The 6995-nt window shown below is 45.9% G+C and overlaps 1 protein-coding gene across 1 annotated transcript in view; it reads right to left on the bottom strand.

The window, feature by feature from the left end:
- The window catches only part of TRPC5 (transient receptor potential cation channel subfamily C member 5), a 156293-nt gene that overhangs the window by 16174 nt on the left and 133124 nt on the right, over positions 1–6995 (bottom strand). The gene's annotated exons all lie outside the window — the stretch shown is intronic.

Below are 6995 nucleotides of genomic sequence, written 5' to 3'. Positions count from 1 at the left end.
TCCCTTCCGACCCTAGAAACTATGAAACTATGAAACAATCAAAAGATGGTGTTTGTCACAAATAGCTTACTATCCAGCCCCTAAAATGTCTACCTTTAATCCATACTAGAAGGAGACCCAGTTCTCAAAGAGATCTTCCCAGAACCACTCATCCTATCCTTTAACAAGCACTGAACCTCGCCAACCTCATCACCAGAACAGTCCAAAACACACTGAACAGATCCAGACCATGAGGGGTCAAGAAATGTAAAACCTGCCAACACATTTCCACCATCCCCACTTTTACTACAGCCCACAACAGAACCATCACCATTCCTGGATCTTACACCTGCATCTCCAGAAATGAAATGTAAAGCATCTCACCAGTGCACCAAATGCCCTGATGGAAAACATGTAGGAGAAACGAAACAACACCTGTGTACCAGAATGAATACACACTGAAAATCAAGACAAGAATACCCAATTACCTGTGGGGACACATTTCTCACAAGAAAAATACTCTTTCTCCAATCTCTCAGTTCTAATCCTCAAAGGGAATTTGCAAAATACCCTTCACAGACAAGCCTATGAACTTCACTTCATCAGTCTACTGGATACAAAAAAGCATGGACTAAATATGTGTATATCCAATGTGTATTGGATTTATGACACATTATACCTGCCTAACATATGACTCCCCAGGTAAATCTTCCACTTTTTACCACCTATTCTCATTCCCTTCCCTCTCACCCTCCTGTCTCTCATCCTTTGACTACAGCTACTTTCATTCCCCCTTCCCCACCTGTCTCTCACCTACTGACCACCTCAATTTACATTTTAACTGACTGGCTTTCTTGCATAGGTCCTGGCCTCTGGCTGCTTTACCACTCCATCCAGGAAGAGCACAGACCATCTGCAGATGCTTCCTCAGCCAGACAAAGGGTGTTCTTGCCTGAAAGCTTGCTAAGAAGAATTTTTCTAACTATTTGAGTTGGTCTAATAAAAGATATTGGATTTACCCAAAGAACCTTGTCTAACTTTAAAAAAATAGTTTCGGCCAATCTTATGTTCTCCTCAGAACTTAGGGGAAGATTTATTTGTATAAAGCCAGGATTTCTCGACTCTCTGCAGGTAATTCAAAACAGTTCTTGGTCATCTTAAAGGTGCAGACAAAAGAGCAGTTCCCCGTTGTAACTCATGATGCTTTGCAGGAAGTGCCACGAATTACAACAATCCCTCAAACCTGACAGAAGTTCACTGTTGGGTCCTGGGGGTTGGGGAATCCAGCTGCTGGCAGTGAGCCTGCAGGTGGTTTTCCCTTGCACTGCTCCTCCCTCCCCCTTCCCAGCCCAGCACGAGGGAAAGGGAGCAGAATAGGAGCTCATTCTGAGGGTTTCCCAGCAAGTGCTGGAGGGTGGAGCAGCTGGACTGGAGCTCCCCTAAGGTGGGGCCAAACTCCCTTCACTCCCTTTCCCCCTTCCTATTCTGAAAACAGCGCTGGGCTAGGAGGCAGCTCAGACACGAGTTACGGAAAGCGCTCCATTTTGGAGCATCTTCTTCTGAACCCTCATGCAAAAAGGGGTCAGATTTTTGCAGGATCAGGCCCTGTTAAAGTACTCTGCAGACATACACTTCTCTTTGGTCACTGATGTAGAGTACTTTTGGGTGCCAGACAGGCAAAAATTGTCATTTCTGTCTGTGCCTTAAAAATGTCACGGTTTCATACGCTGTCTAGAAATCATGATGCTAAACATAAAAGGAAGAAGAGGGCTTCAGCCTGAGCTGTGCTGCACACAGCTTGCAGTGTGACTCTTAATGGAGACAGCAAGGAAGTGTATTATGTATTGTCAGCCTAGGATTCAGCAGTGGGCTGACGGCTGTGACATTTCAGCTGTTTGGATGTTTAACGTTTATGCTAACAGTACCTGACATCAGGTTAGTCCAACAATGTGATGATTTAGCCTGAGCAACACTGTGCCTAGTGAGAGGGGGGCAGTGCTTGAATTTTAAGCTTTGGCAGATACTTCCTTTAGGCTGAAATCTGCAAACCCATAGGCTGGGCCTGAGGCAACAACACAATGAAGTGAACGGGGAGGGGTAAGAGGGCAGCGGGAGGAGTTGTGGTTGTATGTAAGAAAGTCTATAATAATCACTACCACACTAGGACGTGACATAGCTGCGTGGTAATATGTTCCAGACAGGTCTTGGCAGCTGAGATGGACCAAAACCATGTGCCCAAATCAGGCTACAGTCCTGGACTTCAAAAGTGCTGTAGCATGATTGAAGACCACATTTGATTCAATACACACAGTGATTTAATCGGATCAGGACAGTACCATGTCAGAGCCAAGTCTTCCATGGGAACACAGGTAAGATCACGGAGGCCATCTGCCTCGCCTTCGGGCTCATGTTATAAATTAGCCAGGCCCTCTGAAGAGGGGTGAACAATAAGTGCACAGAAAGAAACAGCAACTTTATGGAGGATCATGGGAGATGTACGTGCAGCCTCATACCAACCTAGAAGCTACTCCTCAAAATGGGCCTCGACAGGAGGGTTGCTAAGGCACAAATGCCAGCACTGCGTAGGGAGCGGCTTATCCTCAGCAGCATTTTGAGTCCTGCCCTTTTCCAGGGCTTAGTACTACCAGGGGCTGGAAGAGTCAGTCCTGTTCTGTCCCCCTACCTGCAGGCTGTAACCACTAGGCAAAAGGTCATGCTCCTAGTCCCACAGGGGCATGCCCACACACTGTCTCTCATGGGCCCTGTGTATCTCTAATTCTCCCAAGCAACCCTGAATGGCTTCAGCAGCCAACCTCAGAAGGGCTGCCTTCAGGTATTGAGTGTGTTTCTAGATCTGGGCTGAGCAATTCAGAGCGTGGCAGGGAGAGGGTTAACACTCTCTGAAGGAAGCCCATCAGGGCCTGCTGTGCTTCGCAGGGACTATTAGGGTAGCCGGGCTTCTCCAGCTGTGCTGAATTGGTGGTAATTCCTTCCAGCATATTATAAAAGAGGTGTGGGGTGAGTTGGCTGCGGGATATAAGTGCTTTTGGTAGGGGTGTTAAGTTGGTTTGTAGGAAGGGTGTTTTGTTGCAGGGGAACCAAATTGAAACAAGACCCTTTTTGTTCTCTCTGGCTGAGTGAAAGGCAGGGATACAGGTGTGTTGGAGGAGGCTTTGAACCCAGGCTAAGGAAGTCATCCTGGAACAGGCAGTTTTGTGTGAGACTTGCTGAGCAAGTTTCAGCTGGCCCCTGTAAATGTAAATGCACCTTTCTGTTGGGCTAGGAGCCCTTGGTCCAAGCTCATTTGCGACCCATCCACGATTGCATTCGTGTTTCTTTTGAGAGCTGCACCGAGCCAAGGCCAGGTTCCTGAGCTTACTTTCCTCTGCTGTTGCAAATTCTCCGGAGTTTGCAAACCGAGCCTGTTCCCATTATTTGCATTGATGTTTTGAGAACCTGAGCAATTAAAAGCAAATGTTTTTGGCAGTCGTTTTACATTGGGAATGTGCAATTGAAAGACATTTCAATTTTACTGAAAATGTTCTTGAATGCCAGGCAGCTACCCTCCCGTCGTTCTAGTCTCTCTTTATAACATGCTTCAGTGACAAAATCTTTCAGTGATAAACCAGCATAAAACAAAGGATTTTTAGACTCTCTTCCCCTGCTTTGAGCTGTGGGCTTCACCAAACAGTGCCACGTCTGTTTCTTCCGTGTGCTGATTTTACTGCAGTAGTATCACAGATGACTATGGTCTGATGTATTTGGGGTGTGTAGTCTTTTTGGTTTCTGACTTCAAACTCCTCTTAGAGGGCTCTGTATTTATTATTTATTACTTGTAATAAAACACTAATAAGGCAAGGTGACACGGTTCATTTTGAATCCTTTGCAGGGAGAAAAGTGCTGCTATTATAGGGAGGCTAGAAACAGAGCAAACGGAACAAAAATGTGACTGACACCAGGCAGAATCCAGGTGTCTCAAAATACATATACCAGGAGCAATATACTTAGTGCTACGTTTGCATTTACTCCGGCCACCAGGAGTATTTACTCCACAATGCATTTACTCCGGCCACCAGGAGCTTCTATTCTCCCTGGTTGTTTGGTGCTGGAACTGGTTCTCCTGGGGGAGGCTGTTAACCAGGACTTGAAGGTCACCTTAACAAAAAGTGCCCTTTCCCCATGGACTGGAAATGAAGCACAAAGGGTCAGCACGTCCCCCAACTCTGTTTGGAGGTCAGGCCGTGCTGCAAGTCTGGAGCCCACGGCACTCAAACACTGCTGCCGACAAGCTGCGGACAGGGCTGGGTTGAGTCCATTCCACGTAGATGATTCCTTTTTCGTTACCAGGGATCAGAATATAGTTCTCCTATGAAAAACCACCGACTAGTCTTTCCTGTGCTCTTTAACGTGTCCTTGTTGCCATAGCAATTCTGCATTCGTCTCAAGGTTTGATTGTGCTGTCCCTTCTCCAAGTTCCTGCAGAGCACCTCCCTGCCGCTTACCACTGCTCTTTCTCCAAGCTGTCATTCACCATTTTAGCTTTAACACATTTTAGCCCTAAGATGGCTGAGCCCAAAACCTGGGACTCCCTCCCCCCATGAAGAAAATGGGCATGCAGGATGTGGCATTTTCCTCTCGGAGAAATCATAGCTGTTTCCAGCACAGCGAGATGGTGGTGCATGTCCAATCTTTTCGCGAATCTCTGCCACCTTTTAATTAATCTCCATCACCAACTAATCACTCCCAAAGCTCTCCTAGTGGAATCGCTGTAGCCATCTTACTTCAGGGACCACCAGGGTTTGTTTCCTAATTCAACAGGAGTGATGTATTTGCCAGATTTGGAATAATTACCTACCATGCTAATTATCCAGGCTGGCTCAAGCACCAATCTCATTCTCATCGCTGGGTAGAAAATCTGTTGTTTACATTTTTTTAAACATTTTCTAAAGGTTTCCATTCCCCTTGCCATATGGTTTAGGATCTTGTTTTGCCAGATTACGTGCCACATCCTCAACTGGTATAAATCGCTTCATTGATGGAAGTCTCTCTAATATGGGAATAGCAGGTGGCTCTCATTTCCAGAGGACCTGAGCACTCCACCACGTTTAATGCATTTATCATCACAGCTCCCGTATGAGGTAGAGCAATGCCATTATCCCCATTTTACAGACAAGGCACTGAGGCACATAAAAATAGCAGTTGTCCGGTGGCTGAGGAAGTCTGTGGTAAGAAGGGACCTGAAGCCAGGTTTCCTATGTCCTGGGCTAGCAGCATAATAATTGTTAACTGTTTCCCTCAGGGTAGAAAAGCAATCCCAAATTTTCACCAGCTGAGGATCTGCCTCACTATCATGTAAAGGCAACATAGCCCTAGGTCCAATCAGGCTATTTCAGCACAGTTTTGTTACGTTGTGCCATTTCATTGAGCATTGTGCCTAATATAAATTGGCCTGCTGCAGGCTGAGAGCTAGAGCTGATCAACTACAGCGTTCTCCAGAGATGATGGCACTCAGCACTTTGACATCTTCAGACAATATTATCACACTAACAATAATGAATGAATCAATAATTTAATCCTTTCAATGCTATGCTGAAGGGTAGTGATACTACTCCCATTTTACTAACAAGAGGAAAACACATTCCAAGAATATCTCGCTCTCTGGAAAAAATAGGAGATAGAGAGATCTCAATCCCTTCCTGGCTGGCACAAAAAAAGGCTGTGTGCTGCTTCTGTATTTGATTCTATAGTATAGCCAGTAACTAGGCTAAGCTAGAAATCAAGCGGTTGCCTGCCAGACATGTTTTTATGTTTGTGGCAGTGGCCACAACCTGTGCCTGGGCTTTGCTTGCATGTGTCATAGGAAGGATACAAGGAGTCTTCTCTTGCCCATGATGCAGAGGCCATTAACAATTGCAATTCCAGCACCAAGCGTGTCAGGACTGCTCACGGCTAATGTCCCATTGAGCAGTCCTGCCGGCCACCCTAGCGGAGTTGGGCACAGCAGGCCTGTAAGAGCAGTCCCTAGGATCTGCACTGCAGTTTGGGGAAGAAAGGAACATACACCGTGCCCTGCCGATAGCTCCAACATGCATTCGATGCAGGCACACTTAAGTAGCTGTCTCATTTTGAGACGTGCAGGAGCTGACTCTTAAAATCCTGTTTCTTGATCCCTTTCAGCGTGATGAGCTCAGGTGGTAAGGACACAGTGTATTGGAAAAGCGGTGCTTCTTAAAAACCCATTTAGTTTACATCTATCCTAGCTGGTTTTTGCCATAGCTGTGAGCCATCTAAAACAAGGGTATCAATACAGGGTATCAGAAGGCAAAAAAAAGCTAACTCTGCCTTTCATACAGATTAACGCGTGAAATGTGCCACCAATGGACTTTGAAACTGGCAGCATTTCAGAGAAACAGAGTCGGAGGTGGAAGATACTGGAGTTGCTCTTTACATGGCTCAGGCCGGCTACTTTGCAGTCCAGAAAGCTACTCATTTTCCAGGAAGCCCTGGCAAAAGACAGGTGCATGTGCAGAGCATGGGTTTCCACTGGCAAACTCATTAAAACCTATGAAAACAGGTTAGCTGAGCTGCTTAGGGTCAAATATTTTCCAAAAAAAAAAAAGGGGGGGGGGATACTGCCAAGCAAAGTCTTTCACAAGAGACATTAGGGGATGTAGTAAGATAACTGACTAGCAGATAAACCAGCAGGTATACAGATCTATGCCAAGTCCATTATTTTTCCATGATTCCTTTTTTGATACCAAGAATCATAACATATTTCTCCTATGAATGATCCATGGGATTTTCATGAAATCCAATTAGTCATCCTATGAAAATCACTGACAGTTGATAAAAAAGACTGCTTTCCAAATGGAGGTGATATATGTGTAACACCCACACACACCTGGGTTGCATATTGTGTTTTTTGTGTGTCCCCCAATGTTTTGGCCACGTGCTTAGCACATGGCAAGCTGGGGCCTCCTGCCTCCCTCCCCACCTGGCACGGCACAGCAGGGGCA

This window comes from Gavialis gangeticus, unplaced genomic scaffold (genome assembly GCF_001723915.1).
Source record: "Gavialis gangeticus isolate Ggan-Ray unplaced genomic scaffold, GavGan_comp1, whole genome shotgun sequence".
Classification (NCBI taxonomy): domain Eukaryota; kingdom Metazoa; phylum Chordata; order Crocodylia; family Gavialidae; genus Gavialis; species Gavialis gangeticus.
Note: the sequence above shows the minus strand (reverse complement) of the source record. Positions and strands in the feature narration are given on the sequence as shown.